Here is a 22,935-nt window from a genome sequence, read left to right as displayed (position 1 = left end):
TTTTCGCATAAGTTTAACTATTAGGTTTCCTATTTCTTCACTTGTAATGCTGATTTTAAGAGTCCTGTTGCATGCTACTAAAAATCTTTCTCATTGATGTTAATTTATGAAATCAACAGTCTTCAACTATGGTCATTTAGCCACCCACCAAATCCAGTGCATGCTTTCCATCAGAATGTCTTAAGAAGGGCATTTTTGTCTTTCCTTTAGTCCAGTATAAAAATCTGTGTGTGTCTCTGCCGGTGGACATTCACTTGCCAGTGCATGGGGCGGGCCAGGAGTACTGGGATGTTAATACCTCAGGGGTGACCCTCAGCTAGTGAGAGCCGGGAGTTGGTAGATAAATATCCCAGCTCCCTTGCCTTCAGTGCAACCACCTTGAGGGATATTACACACAGTGTCTCAGAAGGTTCCCAGCAGGATTGAGCACAGTTGCCTCCATTGTTAACCTGCTCATGTATCATCCTGTAATGGCTGCCTTTTTCTTATCTCACTTCCTCACTTTGCTTCCTGGGATTACTTCCTAAAAAAACTACCTGCACCAAATCTTTGTCTCCAGATCCACTCTCGTGGAAACCCAGACTAAGGCAATGATCAACAGCCTCAAATGAACCCAGCATCCTGCCATATTTAATTTTTTCACCTTGAGCTCTGACTCTCCACAGGAACTATTTCAAACTTTTCCCAAAGCTCTCAAAGCTGTGATCCGTCCTTTTTGTTTGGGATTGACATATACATACTGCTATATTTAAAATAAAAAAACAACAAAGGAAAAAAAATCAACCAAAATAAAAAAAAGCTCTCATCCATCTTCTTTCTCCACCTATCAACACATGACATTGTTTCCTACTTTACAGAGAAAAGTGCAATTATCAGACTAGAATTTCGCCCTTCCATTTCCTATGTCCAAATATTCAATCTTACCTGCCTGTGCCCTTCTCATTCCTTTCCCTTCAAATGAGTTTCTCTTCTTTTACTTAAAGCTAATCCCTCTACCTGCATTTTGTACTTCATTCTCTTACTTCTTCTCAGGCGTTTGAGTCTATCAATTTTTTTTAATGTATCCACTGTAAATTCAACCCCTCCCTCTCAAGTTAATTCTTCATATGGAAATTTAAACATATTTTTATTGATTCCTTTATTAAAAAATCAACACTCTCTTGACCTCCACATTCTCCTCTGGCCATTCTCTTATCTTCTGCAAAGGCAAATGTTTTGTAACAGTTGTCCAGTTTCCTGTCAGTTCCCCATCTCCTCTTCACTCCTTAATCCACTCAATGTTGTTTCTTAACAAAAACATATTAATAAAGGAATCATGTCACTACAGCCAATGGAGAGTTTTACTTTCTTTCCATCTAGCAACACTTAACACTGTTGTTGACCATACTCTTCTTTGAAATTCTTTTTTTGCCTCCATAATCCCCCTCTATTTATTTTGTCTTCTATTTCTATGACCACAGGTAATTTTTTCTTTGCAGGCTCATCCTCTTCCATCCTGTTATTACATGCTGAAGTTTATCAAGGCCCAGTTCATCTCCAATCATCTTCTATCCTATTACATTACTCTCTCACTAGCAATCTTATTCATGCTAATGACCTTAACCACAATATATATATCAATGACTCCGATACAGATATCTCTACTTCAAGCATTTCTTCTGAGCTCCATAGCTACATAACCATCCACCTACTGGATGATCCCACTTGCATGCTGTAAGAGCTCTTTCAATATATAATGTCAAGACCTAATGTTTGATTTTCTCTCCCAAACTGGTACCCTCCCAGTGTCCTCAGACCTGTGAATGGCATCACCGTCTATCACCTTTGATACCCTCCTCTCCCTTCCCTCACATATTTAGCAAAGTCTAATCCATCAAACATTCTATTTCTTGTGAATCTATCTGCCGCTCAGGATCTCTACAGTTGGCATCCTCACTGATCTTGCCATTAAATGTGACCAAAACTACTGAAATGGCCTCTCCACTGGTTCTAGGCAACCTTTCTGGAACCCTCCCATCTGTTCCATGCACTACTGGTGAAATTATCATTTCTAAAAGATATCTGATTATATAACCTTCATTCATTAAGCCACTCAAAGATTTTCCATTTTTCTTAGGATAAAGAGCAAAATTTCAGACCTCTTAACCCTATACTTTACTTCTAGAAACAAATCTCTCTTCAAGTTTCTTAGGGAACCAAGGAGCCATGCTGCAGTCTTGTCCCTCCCCCAATGAAGTGAAATCCTTCATTGACTCTTATCCACTAGAAGATTTCTATTTTGGAAACTTGGCTTCTTGATATAATCCACGTTGGTCACTCTGGTCAAATCTGTCCCTTCACCTTTACACTAGTCTGACTCAATCACACATCCAATACTCTCTGAGTCATAAAGGTGAGATGTGAACATCCACCATTCAATGTCAAATTCTCCCTTTAGACTTGGTTTTTGTGGTCCCACACCCTTTTGATTCAGAGTATCTCTGTTAAAGATTGCTCACATCCACCTACAGGTCCATGAAACTAAAAGTTGACTCAAGGTGCTAAGCTGGCATCACAGCTGGGAGAGATCTGCTAAGGCCTATGTTGGAGAAAGTTTTCACCAGGCCTGGAATTTACATTGGTCTTGTTTGAACATGTGTTATAATTATCCTTTACCACCACCTCTAATCAATTGCAAAAAAAAGGTAAAGGATATTTATTCAGTTTGAAAATAAATAATTTTCCAAAATATCATAATACTTTTAGACATCTGTCTTTCTGAAAAATGTGAAACTGTACGTTTCCTTTTAAAACACATCTCTACCTTCGTTTCTGCCACAAAATATACACTAAGTGCTTATTATATGCCAGACATAGTATTAAACTCCACAGATAACAGAGATGAAAATGCAGCAGTCTACATTATCAAGGAGTTTGGTTTAGCGAAGCATCCATTTGACAACAAATGCTTTAGACATAGAACTGGGGCTCAGCTCACACTGTGACTTTTGTTTAGGATAATCAAAAAACACCTTTTCAATGAATTAAGATTAAATCAGTTTCTAGACTAGAGACTCTGCCAGGTAAATTGGTTATCTCCACACAATGAAGCCTTTGTGGAGTCAACACCATGGTAACCGTCTGCTTGCTGCTCAGACTGTGAAGATTTTAAGGGAGGCCTGGGCACCAGTTGGCATGTAGTTCTAATAATTCAGATCAATTCAGGCAACAGGATGTAAAATCCCATAGAGAGGTCTTTCCTCATTCTTTTCCTCATTCAATCCGATTTTATAGATTTGGAAAGAGACTGCAAAAGATGACTGAACTTGCTCTTTACATAAGTATCTTTTAGAGAGTGATTATACTCTTTTGATTTACAGATTTATTTATTTATTTTAATAAATTACTTTTATTTTTTTATTTTTTAATTTTCTTTAGCATGTTTATTGGAGTATAACTATTTTACAATGTTGTGTTAGTTTCTGCTGTATAACAAAGTGAATCAGCTATATGTATACATATATCCCCATATCCCTTCCCTCTTGCGTCTCCCTCCCACCCTCCCTATCCCACCCCTCTAGGTGGTCACAAAGCACGGAGCTGATCTCCCTGTGCTATGCAGCTGCTTCGCGCTAGCTATCTATTCCACGTTTGGTAGTGTATATATGTCCATGCCGCTCTCTCACTTTGTCCCAGCTTACCCTTCCCCCTCCCTGTGTCCTCAAGTCCATTCCCTATGTCTGCGTCTTTATTCCTGTCCTACCCCTAGGTTCATCAGAACCTTTTTTTTTTTAGATTCCATATATATTTGTTTTTCTCTTTCTGACTTACATCACTCTGTATGACAGACTCTAGGTCCATCCACCTCACTACAAATAACTCAATTTCATTTCTTTTTATGGCTGAGTAATATTCCATTGTTTATATGTGCCACATCTTCTTTATCTGTTCATCTGTAGATGGACACTTAGGTTGCTTCCATGTCCTGGCTATTGTAAATAGTGCTGCAATAAACATTGTGGTACATGTGTCTTTTTGAATTATGGTTTTCTCAGGGTATATGCCCAGTAGTGGGATTGCTGGGTCATGTGGTAGTTCTATTTTTAGTTTCTTAAGGAACCTCCATAGTGGCTGTATTAATTTACATTCCCACCAACAGTGCATGAGGGTTTCCTTTTCTCCACACCCTCTCCAGCATTTATTGTTTGTAGATTTTTTGATGATGGCCATTCTGACTGGAATAAACCTACCTAAGGAGACAAAAGACCTGTATGCCGAAAACTATAAGACACTGATGAAAGAAATTAAAGACGATACAAACAGATGGAGAGATATACCATGTTCTTGGATTGGAAGAATCTACATTGTGAAAATGACTTTACTACCCAAAGCAATCTACAGATTCAATGCAATCCGTATCAAACTACCAATGGCATTTTTCACAGAGCTAGAACAAAAAATTTCACAATTTGTATGGAAACTCGAAAGACCCCGAGTAGCCAAAGCAATCTTCAGAAAGAAAAACGGAGCTGGAGGAATCAGGCTCCCTGACTTCAGACTATACTACAAAAGCTACAGTAATCAAGATAGTATGGTACTGGCACAAAAACAGAAATATAGATCAATGGAACAGGATAGAAAGCCCAGAGATAAACCCATGCACATATGGTCACCTTATCTTTGATAAAGGGGGCAAAGAATACACAATGGAGAAAAGACAGCCTCTTCAATAAGTGGTGCTGGGAAAACTGGACAGCTACACATGAAAGAATGAAATTAGAACACTTCCTAACACCATACACAAAAATAAACTCAAAATGGATTAAAGACCTAAATGTAAGGCCAGACACTATCAAACTCTTAGAGGAAAACATAGGCAGAACACTAAGTTCTATGAACTAAGTTACAGATTTATTTTTAAGGGATTTCAAATATTTTTTAGGGAAGTTGTGAGTAAAGTGCTTTACCTAGGAAAACTATATCTATTCATAAGCATGTGTGTTAATATGTTACACTTTCTTTCTGAAATGGAATGGAACAAAGTATCAATGAGTTTGTACTATTCTTAGGTGTTAGACTTTCTTTTTCTCTTTTCTTTCATCTTTGTGATGTCTTGATTCCTTTGGCAATAGGTGGAACCTAAACCCAATTCTTACATGATTTAAGCTCTGAGCTATTGCTCATGTAATATTCTGTTTACTTTTTTTTTTTCTGTGGCTTCAATTTGGGCTTATTGCTTCAACCATATCTATGATTTTCTTACTAAAACTTTTTTTCTCAATGTAATATACAGTCAGCCCATACTCCAAGATCTAACATTCAATACCATCCCTTAGCATTCTGGGACTTAACTGTCAGCTGCTAGCACTTGTTTTCCCTCCAGTATTCTGCCAGTAGCCAGCCCCATCTCTGTGTGCCAGCAATGAGGATGGAAGGGTGAAGGGGAAGCAGAGGCAGAGTTTTCAAAAGGCTTCCTGTGCACTCTTACTGAGTGCCAATGGCTCACATTCAATGCTTAGTCTCAGTGACATTTCCACCGCTTTTAGCAAAATGAACAAGACCTCCTTCTTGGCTTCTACTCAGACCCTGGCTTCCAAGTAACAATTGCGCATTTACTTTATTCCTTATCAATTTGGCAGCTCTTGCTTCATCATTTTCTGTGCCTTGCCCCCTAGTTTTCACATGTTCACTGGCATTGAATATTTTTCACATATCCTTGCTGAGATGTATGCCAAATTAACAGACTCCCCTGATTTAAATCCATACATGTTTCTAAACTGGGTGCTATCTATTCTCCCCAGCATTTTGACACTGGTATTTTTTTTATCACGCTTTGCACTACTTGAGGCTGGGTCTTTAATCACCAACTGAAGATATCATACAGATGTAACTCAGGTACCTTTTCAAAACCCTCAAGAATAACACTGAAGAGTTATTTTCAATACCATATTAAATCTTGGATTCTGTGCATGTATTTTTCTTCCTTTATAAAATCACTCATTTCTATTTTTTTTTCACTTTTAAAACTCTCACAAAACATTGATAAAGAACTGACATAGAATAAGTTGCTTATAATGGGCCCGTACACCCTCAGAATCAGCCCATCAATAAAATTTCTTATTACTCTCATCTTACTCTCATAACACACTTCACTCTGTACTTAATGTACTTCTATATGTTATTACAGACAGACTCTATCCCTTAAATTCAGTCTAACTTTATCCAGAGAGGCATGGACATATATACACTACCAAACTTAAGGTAGATAGCTAGTGGGAGGCAGCCGCATAGCACAGGGAGATCAGCTCGGTGCTCTGTGACCACCTGGAGGGGTGCGATAGGGAGGGTGGGAGGGAGGGAGACGCAAGAGGGAAGAGATATGGGAACATATGTATATATATAACTGATTCATTTTGTTGTAAAGCAGAAACTAACACACCATTGTAAAGCAATTATACTCTAATAAAGATGTAAAAAAAATTTTCTTTATCTAAGAAAATTATGACTTCTAACTCTCTATTTACAAAATGATTTTCTTCCTGTAACAGTTGATGAATATTCTGTCCTATATTTTTCAAGTATAACCTAAAATCTCATCTTTGTGATTATTTATGATTAACAGTGAAGTGACAATTTTCTCTCCTTTACAAAGGTACTCATCACAACCTCCCAAAACTAAGATCTGTAGAGTCTCATGGAACAGAGCAACCATATCTTTGATTTTTTTTTTTTTGCAAATATTTTATTACCAAACCAAGGTTTTTTTCCAAAGAGATCTTCTATTTTTCTGGAAGTTTCAAGTATGGTGCATATATACCAAATATTCGAAAGGTCTAAGTTCTCCCTCAAGATCATATTGTACAAATGGACTCTACTTCCTCCAGTTGAATTTTCCATAAAGATAATGCAAATTAGATCAATTATACTTCCTTGCAGTCAAAATTGGGAGATATATGTCTGTGTTGCAGGTGTGTGTATATGTGTGTGTATGTGTAAATATTTTAAGTAAATTAAAAGTAAAGCAGAAACTAACACACCATTGTAAAGCAATTATACTCCAATAAAGATGTTAAAAAATTTTAAAAGACAAACAGAAACACATCCAAAAGAACCAGAGAAACACTTGCAGTTTAAAAAGTTATCAATTTTGAACTGTCAACAGTAAATCATTGCATGGAATTTGTGCTCTATGATAACACTGCTAATTATGTCAGAAGAGCCTCTTAATGGGCACTACTGTGTTCCGTTAATATAGTGACTGCCACATAAAGTATTTAACTAAGATGACACATTTACATAAACTTTAATTCAGTCACTTGTAATATACCATTTGGAACTCATCATTCCCAAATGTGTAAACTGTGAAACTATAAATCCTTCAAGCTCCCAGACTTAAACTAATTTGATTAGTGAGCTAGGTTATGAATGGCCATATTATATCTTTAAACATCTTTGCACATAGAATTTCATAAAAACTTATAAGCCTCACCTTTAGCAGCCTGAAAGTAAAGAATTAACATTTGTGAAATATGTTAACTCTTGCACAATCCTAAGGCTCTAGGCCTAGACCAGATGACTTAACAAACCGAATTTTAATGTACATGTTAATTAGCTTGAACACACGTTTTCATGTTCATGGAAACAAAACTATGACTCTTTTTTACTGGTACTACAATGTAGAAGACATCTTCCTGGAGGTGAGGTAAGATTTTAAAATTTTGTTTAGTATATTTTTTAATAATCATCTTTCTTCTTCAGATTTCGAGAACATGAGAACACGTTTTAATTCCATATTGGTATATGGCTACTCTCTGGATGGCAAACCATATGATGAACTCCTACTCATCTTTCAAGACTCTGTCCAAGATATACAACTTCTGTGAAGGTTTTCTCGATCAACCTCTCCCTACTCTTTCCCCTTCAACCTTTCTTCTGGGGAAACTGGTCCCTCCCTCCCATATGTTTCCACATGTTACTTCCTTTTAAAAGTTGAATAAATAGAATACAAATTAAATTTGAACCAGAGAAATGTTATAAAATTTTGAATGAAATTTGTTTAAAAATATTTTAAAAAATCAATACAAACCTTGTTATGGCTAAAATATCAAGTATTTCTAGGATTTTGAGATGTGCTGAGTATATGGTGATTATCGTACTTTTACAGTTATACAATATTATTAAAGGGCAAAATCCTATTTAATCAGGAGAAAACAAGTTAACATTTAGATAACTACCTCCCTTAAATCAAGATAGTTTTTATATACACACACAGATATATGCACGTGTTTGTATAGTGTGGGCGTGTTTTCCTTGGTGGGAGGGGGAAAACAGGGACAAATGATTGCCTTAAATTTTTTTTGTAATGTTTGTGAATGTACGTGTTTGTACGTGTATGCTTTAAATGTGTGTGCTTTAAATGTAAAGTAAATATGGTGCAGTGCAAACTCACTGAACTGAAAGTCAGCTGTCACAAGTTTTAATCACCCATCTTAATCTTTATGCTGCTACCTTGGACAAATGACTTAACTTCTCTGATCTTCCTTTACTTCTTCCTTTAAATTTCAAAAATTACAAAGCTTCCATCAAACTGGTCTTAAAATAAAAACTAACAAGTACTTTTAAAAAATTACTCTTAAATGTGTATTTATTTATCTCACTAATTAAAGGGATTTTGACCTGAGATACAAAGCTGAGGTCAGCTTTGCTTACACTGGAGCTTTGATATTCCAATTAAATTAGTCTGTTCAGCTAGCAATCAAATTAAATAACATCTAAGGATGTTATGATTCCCAGTTATAATAAGAACCCTATAAACTCTTTTTGACAGTTTACACAGCACCTGAAACAAAATATAACGAATGGGAAAGAACACTGTCCTCAGTTAATATAAACCTGCCACATTAACAGTCCTATCAAATAATCTGTTTTCCTTGTGTTTGCGTGATCTTATTTACAAGCTTAAATGTATTTCCAGTTTTATATAAGTTTAAGCACATCACTCATAATATAATACGTTTTGGGGCTTCCCTGGTGGCGCAGTGGTTGAGAGTCCGCCTGCCGATGCAGGGGACATGGGTTCGTGCCCGGTCCGGGAAGATCCCACATGCCGCGGAGCAGCTGGGCCCGTGAGCCATGGCCGCTGAGCCTGCGCGTCTGGAGCCTGTGCTCCGCAACGGGAGAGGCCACAACAGTGAGAGGCCCGCATACCGAAAAAAAAAAAAAAATCGTTTCGGTACAGTAAAATTTAATGATTCCAGTTTGCGCTGAAATGTATCTTTAAAAGATACTAAAAAATCAATTTCTGTGTAGTTTACCTTGTCCTAAAATATGCCTTATTTAACATGTGCTTCAAAATCTGGATTCTAGTCCAAAACATAAAGTTTGTCCTTAAAATCATGCGTCTTCTTCATTGTCAATTATGGCAAATCAAATTACATGTTTAATGTGTATAAAATACTGCCTTTTAAAATACATGCCCTTGAATACAAACCCAGCAATTTAATATTTTTAAGCTATAAATGCCAGAAAACTCTCCATGCGTTATCTGGCATTGCTATTAATCTTTGTACCTCTAGGATAGTTAATTGTACTGAACAGAATAAAACTCCTACAAAAATATTGTTTCTCTGCAAAAAGTAAAACAACTAAAATATTTTAACAAGTGGTAGATTAAAATGACTTGAACATAATCTTCTTAGCTTAATTTGGTAACAAATCTCAATCATTTAAAAATACATCGGTAATATTTATTTCTGAAATGTGATATGGTTGAAAAGAAGTCACTTTTACATCTTCTGTTAATATAACTTTCAGGGAAACACACCTTAAAAACTGAGGGCTTCCCTGGTGGCGCAGTAGTTGAGAGTCCGCCTGCCGATGCAGGGGATGCGGGTTCGTGCCAGGATTCGGGAGGATCCCACGTGTGGCGCAGCGGCTGGGCCCGTGAGCCATGGCCGCTGGGCCTGCGCGTCCGGAGCCTGTGCTCCGCGGCGGGAGAGGCCACAGCGGTGAGAGGCCCACGTACCGCAAAAAAAAAAAAAAACTAAGGAAATCCCCCAAATTCTAATATGTCAAAACCAGCTAGATTAGAGGAATTAGTTATAAAACCAAAGAGTATGAAAGCATGTGGACAAAAACTGCATGATCCAGAGGACCAGAAATAAAATGTTGTTAAGCCACAGATGTGTGGAGCCTATTTTTCATTTTCAGTAAAATCAAAGTCCCTTTGAAACACAGTTCTGTGCAAGAAAATCATCTTAACACAGGTTAATGGAAATATTCTTTTAAGTGATAGATGAAATCCTGTCATAATAATACATCTATAATCATACAATGTAATATGCTCAAGTTGAAAACCCTGAGCCATTTATTTTAAAATCAAATTTGATGTTTATTTAAAATTGATGAAAACAAAAAGCAAAGCTGTATATGCTCTTGTGAGAAATAAATGTGGGCACTAGAGGGTGCACATTCCCTTTCACAGCTTGTCTGGACTTGAATTTGGCTTCTCTTATATTTTCTTATCTACATAATGATAACATGGTGACAAATGGATTTTTCATGCGAGTTCTCTTACAGAGAAACATAAAATGTCCAAAGACATAGATAAAATGGTGTAAAAGGAACATGTGAGGAAGGCATTTAAACATATACACAAAAGTATCTTGAAGTCATAATACAGATTCCCTTGAGAAAATGTCTTCAAATTGGGGAGAAACACTTAATCCAAATAATACAGTAGCATTTTCTGGACTTCATAACTCAGTATTTTTTTCCCAGTTCATTAATCTTACCTATTCTTTTGAACGTTAATAAATATGTAGACACTTGTGTTCTATAAATCTGCCTATAAATACATTCCTGTACCAAGATTAAGTTTTTAAAATGTTAATTTAACATTCAATCAAATTCACAGGAAAAAACAGCATTTTAAGCATCTTGTTCCTGTCACATGCTTTCACAAAGAAAAAATTAATTCATCCCCCATGATAACTGTGTAGGCTATTTATTATAATCTTCATCTTCATAGCTATATCAAGAACAGAGAGCTTCAGAAACCTTTACTTTCAACACACAGTGAAATATGAAGTTAAGATTCAAAACCAGGTATGTCTGAATCCAAAGATTTCCACTACACTACACTTATATTCCTTTGTTCCAAATGAAAGGGAAACCATTTTTTTTTAAATATTAAGGAAAAGTCAACATGAACTTCCTGTTTGTTGCTATACAGTACAGTCTGGTGGTTACTACTGTGCTGTTTTGGATTATGCCAGAATTTGACTGGAGTCTCTAACACTAGGACATTAACTCTGAACATTTTTATTAACCTAAACTATGATATTTAGTTGCAGAATTCATACCCTCATGGCATTATGAAATAATTACTTTTTCCCAGTTTATTTTTACTTTGCAGTCTTCCTTAATTTCCTAAAGTCCCCAAATTTCCAATCAGCTGATGTGTTTTCTGATGTTAGAACTGATTAAGCATAGATGGCAAAGGTTATGACAGATAATAAGGTTAAGACCATGGTTAGCACTAGAAGTCCTACACCTGGAAAAACAGTTCAATTATATGGGACTCCATTTATGCGTTGATACTGAAAAAAGATACCTAACTTTGAAGGAAAAATCTTTTTCACTGATAAAGATCTCTGTATTTAAAGATATAGCCAAATGCTCCAGTGGTACCATAGAGTCTATGAGACTTAGAAGGTAGAACAGCCATAATGTAGGGTAAGTGCACCATTTCCACAGACAGACCTCAGTAAAGTAGTAAACAGTCTCAGTCAATCTTTTATTTTCAGCTAAATAATTTGATGAAATTACCTTTAGTTTCTCATTATAGATAACATGACATAGAGTTCAAGAATGCAGCATCCTGTGGAGAGGGTGTGGAGAAAAAGGAGTCCTCCTACACTGCTGGTAGGAATGTAAATTTGTGCAGCCACTATGGAAAACAGTATGGAAGTTCCCTAAAAAACTAAAAGTAGAGCTACCACAAGATCCAGCAATCTCACTCCTGGGCATATACCCAGAGGAAAACATAATTCGAAAAGATACATGCACCCCAATGTTCATAGCAGCACTATGCACAATAGGCAGGATATGGAAGCAACCTAAATGCCCATCGACATGAATGGGTAAAGAAGATGTTGTAATATAAATATAACGGAGTATTACTCAGTCATAAAAAAGAATGAAATAATGTCATTTGCAGCAACATGGATGGACCTACAGATTATCATACTAAGTGAAGTAATCCGGACAGAGAAACACAAATATCATATGATATCGCTTATATACGAAATCTACAAAATGGTACAAATGAACCTATTTATAAAACAGAAATAGACTCACAGACATAGAAAACAAACTTACAGTTATCAAAGGGGGAGGAAGGATTAAATTAGGAGTTTGGGATTAAAATATACACACTACTATATATAAAATAGATAACCAACCCAACAAGGACCTACTGTATAGCACAGCAAACTATATTCAATAACCTGTAATAACCTATAATGGAAGAGAATGTAAAAAAAAGAATATATATATATATAAAACTGAATCACTCTGCTGTACACTTGAAACTAACACAACATTGTAAATCAACTATATTTCAATGAAAATTAGAAAAAAAAAGAATGCAGCATCCTGTGCTAGATGTCTGGGTTCAAACCCTGACTGCACTGCTTCCTGTAAAGTTTGTGACCTTGAACAAGTCACCTCACCTCTCTGTGCCTCATTGTTCCCATTGGCAAAGAGTGACAATAAAAAACTACTTTATAATGCTCTTTTAATGGTTAAGTGTGTTAACGTGCAAAATATTTAGATGAGTTCTTGACATATGGTAGAAATCATACATGTTAGCTACTGTGATTAGTGCCTTCCGTGACTATTTCCTGCTGGCTTTAAGCCAGCCCCTGGGCCACCTCTCACTTTCTCATTTGAGAGTGGATCTATTCATCTTAGTGTTTTGTTAAGGACTGGTAAAGTAAAAGCCATTCTTGTAATCACCAGAATGAAAACTGCAAAGAAAGCTGTAACAAAGACAAAAAGGCAAATACATAAGAATCATCAACAGCAAAATAATCTCATCTATTTCACCCTTTATTGCAGGAATAGGCAAACTATGGCTCACGGGACAAATCTGGCTTGCCACTAGTTTTTGTAAATAAAGTTTTATTGGAACACATCCACACTCGTCATTTACATATTGTTTATGGTTGCTTTTTCCCTACAGCAGCAGAATTGAGCACTTGCAAAAGAAACTATGTGGTGCACAAGCCTAAAATAGGGACCGTCTGCCTCTTTAGAGAAAAAATTTGCTGACTACCTCCCTGCTCTATAAAGTTAAGATGGTCTATCTCTCGCAACACATAGGTGGGTCCAAATGTGTGGTTCACAGTCGCCATATTGCTTGGCTCTCTTTCAAAACTATGCCTTGGCTCTCTATAACCAGATTAAAGTTCCTTAGTCTGGCATTGAGTACCTTTCTTTTTTTTCCCACAATGAACTCAACCTACCTTTTCAACCTCATCCCTTACTTCTCTCTTTCCAATACTGCATATTTCTGCTCTAAGCAAACAAACACCCACAACCCTGTGTAAATGCCACTTGTATACAGCCTGTATCTGCATCGTCCTTTTCCCTAATCTTGAGTCCAATAGGCCCCTATCCTTTAACAGTCTACTCAGATGCTAATGTCTCCATGAGCTTTCCATGCTCAACTGTCAAGCAGGACTGGAAGTGATCCTTTCTTCCTTATGACTTTTCTAACATTTTATTGGTACTTCTTCATGACATAGTTTATACTACTAGAATGCAAGCTTCCTGAGGGAAGGACTAAATATGGTTCTTGGTCATAGCAACTGGAGTGCTCTGCACATCATAGTGATCCATTAGATATTGTTGAATGAATATGAAAATTAGCAAGAAAACTAATGTTGCCGTCACTACATTCTTGAAATACTGTGGACTCATACTGACTACAGGAGTGTTCAAAGAACCCCTCCATACACTGAGTGGTGCCTTGGACCTTGTGGGAAGCAAATTAAACTTTAAATACCCTCACTGTGCAAGCTCACTGAGTTTAAAGGACTTCAACATGCTTTTATCTCATGGGTCTTTGAAGTTTAAATAACTTCCAGTCAAGGTTTAGAAACTATCTGGTACAATGCAGAATACCATTTAAACCTGATGTGTACTCACTGCCCCACTGCCACTTCCCCAGCATCATGAGTTGTTTCCATTCATTTACTTCTTCTAGTGAGCATCTCTATGAAGTTTAGTTAAAACCCAAAGCAAAATGCATGGCCCTACAAAGCCAGTGTCTTAGCTCAGGCTGATGTAACAAAACACTATAGATGGGTGGTTTAAACCAGGGGTCCCCAACCCTTGGGCCGCAGACCAGTACCGGTTGTGGCCTGTTAGGAACTGGGCCGCACAGCAGGAGGTGAGCAGCAAGTGAGCAAAGCTTCATCTGCTGCTCCCCATCACTCCCCATGGCTCGCATTACCACCTGAACCATCCCCCTGCCTCACCCCATCCCGTGGAAAAACTGTCTTCCGTGAAACTGGTCTCTGGTACCAAAAAGGTTGGGGACTACTGGCTTAAACAATATAAATTTATTTTCTCATCGTTCTGGAAGCCAGAAGTTCAAGATCAAGGTGTCAGCATGGTTACTTTCTGGTGAGACCTCTCTTCCTGGCTTGTACATGGCTGCCTTATCAATGTACGCTCACGTAGGAAGGAGGAGAGAGAACAAGCTCTCTGGCGCCTCTTCTTATAATGGCACTAATCTCATCATGAAGGCCCCACCCTCAAAACCTCTTCTAAACCTAATTATTCCCCAAATACCCCATTTCCAAGTAACATCAAATTGGGGTAAGGGCTTCAAGACATGAATATTGGGGAAGTGGGGCACAATTCAGTCCATAGGAGCAAGACATCATTGTACTTGCCTGTGATGAAATGATGTGTATTGATTCATAGAGATACAGGTTGCTGACTAGGGAAGACATCAGAATAAGAATATTCTCAGAAAATGTTAGAATAAGAATAGTTTCTCTTATAACACAAATGTGGTAATGGGAAGATACCTGTTCTAAATTAATAATTGGGAACTCAACTTTCTCCTGGGGAGAGGGTGTATATTTTTGCCTAAATAGTCATCAAGAGAGACACATACAGTAAAATTTCCAGTGTGAGGGCCAACAAGGAAAGTCATATAAATTCCATTTCGGGGGTGAAGAAATAGATTCTGAGTGAGATTAAGTTACTTGCTTTAGTCACATAGGTGATGAGTGGAAGATGCAAGGCCAGAATCCATCTCTGTGCAGTCACAGGGCCATCTGCTCTTTCAGATCCATTCTTCATGTTTCTCTTGTCCTCTCTGTACCAGAGGAATATATACATTTTCTGCCATCGCTTTCCCCCTGGCTTGTGATTAGAGGCACTGGCAGAATACCGAAAGATGGAAGGAAGAGAAAAGCCAAGTTCCTTCACACTCAACTTTTGCTGACATTTCTAGAGCAGCTTCGTCTCCACTGTGGCTTCAGTTTCCTCTGGATGGTCCCTCCCTCCCCAGGTCCAAGCTCTTGCCTGGCAGTCCTAACACTGCTAGTCCCTGTTTGAAGGCCCCAACTTTGGGACTCTGGTACCATCCCCCCTGCAGTGTTCCTCTATCTCTAGGGAAATGAGCAGCCTCTTGATGCTGCTTGTATGTTGAGTTGCCTCACTGTCCCTCTGTGCTGCTTCCCAGCTTTTCATCACCTCCTTCAACAATTCCCTGTATTATTTCTCTCTCTGAAACACCTAGAGTGGTTTCTGTTTTCCTGACAAGACTGACAAACACCCATCTGATATGCCATGAATATTTACTGAATACCTCCAATGGGCTAACTTCTGGGTTAAGTGCTGTCGGTCTAGAGTTGCAAATAAATGGCTCCTGCCCTCAAGGAGTTTACTGGAGATACAAATATGCAAAAACAAGATCATTACAATAAAATTCTGCAAGTGTTTTAATGGAAGGATTGTCAAAGCTGAGAAATGTCTGGGAGGTTAGGTTCCCAGAAAGAGAAGGTAGTTAGTTGGGGAAAAGGAATGTGGCAGCTGGAAAAGGGAAAGTAAGGAAAAGGGAATCTTCAATAGAGAGAACAGTAGGTACAAAGAAACAGAAGTCTGAGGGAATACAGAGCATTTGGAGAGCAGAGTGTGGTTCATTAAACCTGAGTAGAGGGCAGTGCCATTTGAAATGCAGTTTGTGGCCAGTCTGTGAACTATCTGTTAGTAGCCTGTGACAAGAAAAGTCACTAGAGCATAAATAGTCACGAAGCATACGATTTCATCTGATTTCTTTTTAACTGCAAAACTTTCTTGACAAAGGAAGCGGTGCATTGATTTATATTCTGGCTTCAGCTCTTCATCTCACTGTGTACTGGTAATAAACAGTTTGCAGACTATTCTGAGTAGCACTGGCATATAAGAAAATGGGTAGGGGAGAAGGGAGAGAAGCTGGAGAGTCAGGCAGTCAAAGATCAGAAAGGAATTCCTGTGCTGTGCATTTCAAGAACCACGGGCAGAGGAATGATCTAATTAAAACTACCTTTTAAGATATATCTCAGGAGGCTGTGAACAGTATGGATAAGAAGGGTGAGCGTAGAGGCACAGAAATCAGTTAATAATTTCATGCAGAAAACTATCAGAGACTTAACTAGGGGGAAGGCAGCCTGGATGTAAAGGAACAAATACACTAAAGAGAACTGAACGGACTTAGGGAGGTGGCAGATATCATGACCACTGTGAGTGGCTGCACAGGTTGTACACTGCACCAGTCCAGAAGGTGCTGTTTTTAGGAACTATGATGTGAAAGACAGTCTCTAAAGATGAGTAGTCTAAACTGCAGAACTTCATTTGTGATTTCTATAAGAAGTCCAGGTGGAAATGCCCAAAAAACATTTGGATGTTACAGGTATGAGCATCGGGAAGGAGGTTAAGCTAGAGATGTTAATTTGGAAAACAGCAGGTATAGATGTGTGATAAAAGCAGGATTATAAATGATATCACCCTGGAAAAGAAAGTATCATAAAAAGAAAATAAAGCCAAAATGTGAGTCTTTTGGAGACCAACATGAAAGGGATAGGAAGAGGAGAATGGGAATACATAGTGGGAAAGCAAAGAGGAGAAAAGAAACAGGGGAGAACAGTATCCCAGAAACTGAGAAAGAGGAAAATTTCAAGAAAGAACTAATTACCACTGTCAAGCACAGCACAAAGTTCAGGAAGGATAAACTGAAGAGCGACCTTTGGAGCTGACAATTAAGGAGTTCTCTGGTGACCTTGCTGAGAGCAGTTTCAGCATTTCATGTAGAGTATGAGAGGGTAAAGGAAACAATCAGAAGTAAGGAAATAGTGGTAGTTCACATCTTCTGATTGAAAATCAACTCTTTTTTGCATTCAACCGTGCTTCTTCTTTTAGGTGAATAATTGTGACTACCATTTTCTTCACTCACGGAACAAACAAAAACTGTATGTCATGGTTCCAGGAATATAGCTCTATCTTCCTCTTGGCTGGCATCTTTTTGTGCCTCACATTCTGGAAGAGTACATTTTCATACAACTGCTATAGCTAGACATCCATAGCTATGTGTAGCATCTTACAGGACCAGTTCCCATTATAGTGCATTTCAACTTGGAACATGTATTGGGCATCCCCAAATCAGAAGGTCCCGTAACAGGTTGGGAGTAAGATATGGACCCTGGCCCTGGCAAGCTTTGAGTCTAGGGGGTGAAACAGGCATATGAAAAGGTCATTTTAACATATAGCACTAGAGGGGTCATAAGAAGGGACATCATCTTGTGTGGCATCTTATGTAGTATCACTTAGCCTAGTCTGGAGTAAATGGTTCCTATCATTGGGGCTGGTTTGAGGAAATAAGAAGCAAGAGTCAGGATGAAACTAAGATGATGCTCTAGTGCACTGATTTACAAAATGTGGGCCCTGAACTAGCAACATCAGCATCACCTGGGAACTCATTAGATATTAAGATTCTCAGGCACTGCCCCAGACCTACTGAATCAAAAACTCTGGTGGGGACCAGTAAACTGCCTTTTAACAAGGCCTCCAGACGATTCTGATACATGCTAAGGTATGAGAACCGCTGTTCTTGGTCAAGGGTTCTCAAACTTTAAGGCTTATCAACAATGACCTGGAGAGCTTGTAAAGGTTTCCTGGGCCCACCTGCAGAGTTTCTGATTCAGCAAGTTTGGGGAGCATCCTCCAAGTCTGCATTTCTAAAAAGTCCCCAAGTGATGCTGCTGTTTCATGCACTGCACTATGAGTATCACTGCTCTAAGTGTTCTCTGGCCACTTAGCGTATCTCTAGAATTAACATTCTTACATTCTTCAAAACATTTATTGACTTACTGTTGACTTATATGACAAATTAGCTTTAAGAACCTTAAATGGATAGTTATCTTTTCGGAACATCTGAAGATGGTATGTAAGGTTTCTATTATTCACCAAAAATAGTTTCTAAACTGAAATTTGAGTTTATGACCAAGGTCATTTGACTCTAATACATAAAAAGAGGTAGGACATTGCAACTGTTAGCACTGAAATGGAAATTAGGAGACTCATCACTAGTCCTTATTTTGCAACTGAAAGCAAGTTGCTTAACCTTTCTGGACCTCAATTAACCTGTAACCATGAACGGGTCTGGAGTCTAGTTTCCTTAGATAAAAGGAGCAAAGTTTTATTTTACTGGGCAGTGCCAATGGAAAAAAAAATATTATTACTGAGTCCAACATCCCAAGTATTTTAGGATCAATTTATCATATAGAAAATAAAAAATTAGCTCTTAGACACATTAATCATCTAATTAGAGTCTCTGCATAAGTTAAAATGTTTTAGTTTACAACTTCCAGATTATAGTTTGGGAATCAAAGTTAAAATAAATATCTAAAACAAAAATAGCTTATGCATTAATCTCATAAAATGGCAAAAAGACAGGTCTTATCTAACTTCCTTCCAAGGACGTGACATAAATTAACATCATTCAGGCAGCAGACATTAAAAAAAGGGAAAAAAACACAATTAAGCTGAAAAATAGAAAACAAAATAATTATGCAGGTACATAATTGTCTAGGTCATTTATTCCACCATTTAGTAAGCATGTGGGACAGAGAGAAAAAGCAAACTTAAGACTGTCTGCTTACCTAGAAGAAGATAAAGAGACTCGGTGAATTTAGGTATTTCGAGACATCTCTCTACTTCCCTTGAGGTCAAAGATACTCATTTATTAACACCATAGCTGAAAAACATTATCCTTATTGAGATAGCATTTACTTAAAAAACAATTCAATTTGCCATTGTTTTCACCTGGCTGATACAAAAATGTAAATGAACGCTTTTGTGAAAAGTCTCTTTAAATAACTGCTATATGATTAGTAACTAATCTCCTCGATAAATCCCAATTTACTATATAATAGATCTAGTTTTAACCTATTCTGAGTTCCATACTCTGATAATTACCTATATGTAAAATATTATCACTGAACTGCAGGGATAATTTACTATTAGAAATAATTACCTTGTGATCCAAGGTCATCAAGGACTTTCGTATATCTTAGTGTAAGGAGGACGATTTATGCAGTAAATATTACAAATGTAGAAATTGTATCATTATTAAGGAATCAACTAAATGTACCTTAGATAATTAAGAAATTATAGTGTGGTACAAAGCTGAATTTTAAATCCCTTAATAGTTTTGAACAAATGATGATATCCTAATGGGTAAAATTAGAATATTAAAGATTATCAGAATGTTCATTTGTTTATTATTAAAAACAATTCCATGAAGAAGTAGATGGAATTCTTAAATGCTACTGAAAAATAAAATTTTAGTTATCACAATTAATTGAACTCTATTATTCTTTCAACAAATATTTATTGATTATTGTATGCATGATGCTATATATGGAATCTAAGTAAAATATAAAAAATCTGATAACAGGATTCCTTTGTTGTGATTGGTGATGAGAAAAATATATGTGGGTGACATTGAGGCATAGAGCAAAAAAGGAATGTAATGTACTGGATGAAGTGGAAAGATTTCGGGGAAGCTACACAAAAAACTGGTGGGAGAAAAATATTTTATACCACAAGAAGGGGTTTGTGTTTTACTATGGGGACAACTGGAGTTATGGGGATCTCAAGTCTGGAGGGTCAGCATAAAAGCAATTTTAGATATATTAAGGCAGATTGATCAGAAAGGGGGGTGGGCAAATCTGGCCCCAGGGAGGTATATGGCTTAGAGTATGGCGCTGGCAGTTAGAATGACCGGAAAATGATGACACTTGCCCAGTAATATAGTGTAACAATAATAATAAATAAGGAGAAAGGAAAGAGAAACTGATACAAATGGAGAAGTCAGGTGGTAAATTCTGTTTTGAAGAGGAAGATGAAAAGGCAATTTTTTGTTACATTTGGTAAGCTTGAGAGGATGCTTACTATGGAATTTTTTTCACCAATAGTCCATGAGCACCATCTCTACTTTCTCCACCAACCATCACCTTCACTGTCATCAACACCTCAGTCACCACCATCACTTCCACCACTGCCTCTGCCTCTATCACATCCACATAAGCAAACAAGAACAACAGCTACTGCATTTACTGAATTCTAACTACCTTACAGGCAACTGTATTAAATGCTTCTTACTTAATCCTCAGTGTTCAATAAAGTGAGGATATTGAATCTGAGGCACAGATATTAGGTAATTTGCCTGGGATCATAAGCTAGTAATTAAAACAGGCAGATTTCAAACCTGAGTAATTCTGATTCCAAAGACCATGATTTTTCCAATATTTGCTACTTCTTTAGCCACACAGTCAATGAGTTATAATAACTAAAATACGTGTGCAATGTCTGAGTAACTAGGTGTGGGTAATTGGAGGCAACAAATGTTTGCATTTGATGAAAATAAAAATTGAAGCACTGCCTGGATGCAGATCATAGATTTAGAGACATAAAAGTGAAATTTGAGGGAGTCAGATATAGAGCTATGAAATTTGGGAGTCACACATTTAGAGCCAGACTTGAATCAATGAGAGGAGATAATTCAGATAAAGAAGTCAGAAGGGCAAAAAAGATTTGAATTTATAAGATAGCACCATAGGACTTAGGCAAAAGGAAGAAAGCAAGTCAGATAAAGAGTAGTAGGAGTAGAACCAGTAGTGTGTCAAAGAAGCTGAAAAAAGGGATCATTTTTTAAAAATCAGCACCCAATAGATTGCCAAGACTACAGTCTTGACAGTTAAACACTAGTAGTTCTCACCTGGGACAAGAGAGAATCACTAGCCACCATGATGTTTTCAGTCATGTTTGCATGATGCCTCTGGAACCATTATAGTATTTTAACCAAATTCCATCCTGCAGACAATGATCACTTACTGAATTTAATTGCTCCTAAATGTTTTCTCATTTCCTCTCTTTGTTCAGTCTAAACTTATCAATATAGAGTCTTGCACAGAGTGTCCATGTTACCCTACTGTCCAAATCAGGATACATCTGAGAGTGAAAGTTGGTGCTTTATATAATTATGCTGGGATAAAAGGTGTAATTTGGGATGATTCAGGCAAACCAAGACATAAGATCACCTTTGTCATTTATCTACAAAAGAAACATGTTCCTACACAGTCCAGGTTCTGTAGTCAGGTTACCTCAGCTGAAATCCTGGCTCAGGCACTCTGAAGCTGTGTGTAATAGTAATAATAGCCATACCTATTTGGGAGGGTTAGTGGGAAGAATAAATGAGCTATGCAGACAAAGCACTTAATCTACTGCTGAGTGCATAATAAAATCCTCAATAAGTGTTAGCTTTTATTTAAGTAATATATTCTTTATGTTCCCAATTGAACATGCTTCCAAGCACTTACAAAAACTGCTGAGAGCATATGATACAAACAGAATTTAGGAGATAAAATATTTCACCACTAGTCACACTTTCTTGAAAACAAAAAAGTACTCAGAACACATTTTTCCTAACCAAATACATTCTCCAAACAGGAGCCAAGAATAAGCTTTTGAAGACAGAGATTGATAGGAATCAAGTTGCTCTCTTAATATCTGTATTAGAAGGGTCCCGAACATATTAGGGGGTAGATCAACTAGGTCTCCATATTGCTCTGCTTGGAAACTTGTTGGAGAGCTGTTAGGTTGTTGCAAAGGATCCATAACTCCATGTGCCCACTAGGCATTGTCTGTAGACATATATTTAACAAGGCATCAAATTAATCGCCATGCTCTTAGGATTAATAAAAAGCAAATTCATTAAGAGCTTTACTGATTTATTTTTGCTGTCACATTCTTTCTCCATCAATGAATGTTAAAATTTCAACCACTATAATGAGTAGAGTTCTTGGAAGTTTCCGCCCCAAATAGAATGCCAATATTCAAAGATTCTGAGAACCATTTGACTGGAACAAGGCTCAGTAAACTTTTCTTGTAAATGGCCAGATAGTAAATATTTGGGGGTTTGTAGGTCATATAGTCTCTGTGACAACTACCCAACCCTGCCTTTCTGATGTGAAAGCAACCAAGGATGATGCATAGATGAATGAGTCTGACTTTGTTTTGATAAAACCTTATTTGTGCACACTGACCTTTGAATTTCAGAAATTTTCACATGTCATGAAATATTCTTCTTTTGATTATTTTCAACCACTTAAAAATGTAAAAAAACAGTTCTCAGCTCATGAGCCCTACAAAAACTGGCAGCAGGCTGGATTGAGCCTGCAGGCTTCAGTTTGCTGAGCCCTGAATGAGAGGGTTCACTCAGCCAAGGAGCTCCAACCGTGGAGAAAAGCCCCGTGGTCTACGGTGGAATTATGAAAGTAGGTTAAAAGTCACGGATTAACAGGGAAGTACTGAAAGTCCTAAATGGTGTACTTG

This window comes from Delphinapterus leucas, chromosome X (assembly GCF_059928025.1).
Source record: "Delphinapterus leucas isolate spDelLeu-1000000601 "Yukka" chromosome X, BTC_Dleu_Yukka2, whole genome shotgun sequence".
NCBI classification, from domain to species: domain Eukaryota; kingdom Metazoa; phylum Chordata; class Mammalia; order Artiodactyla; family Monodontidae; genus Delphinapterus; species Delphinapterus leucas.
The sequence above is the reverse complement of the archived record's forward strand: the minus strand, read 5'-3'. Positions refer to the sequence as shown.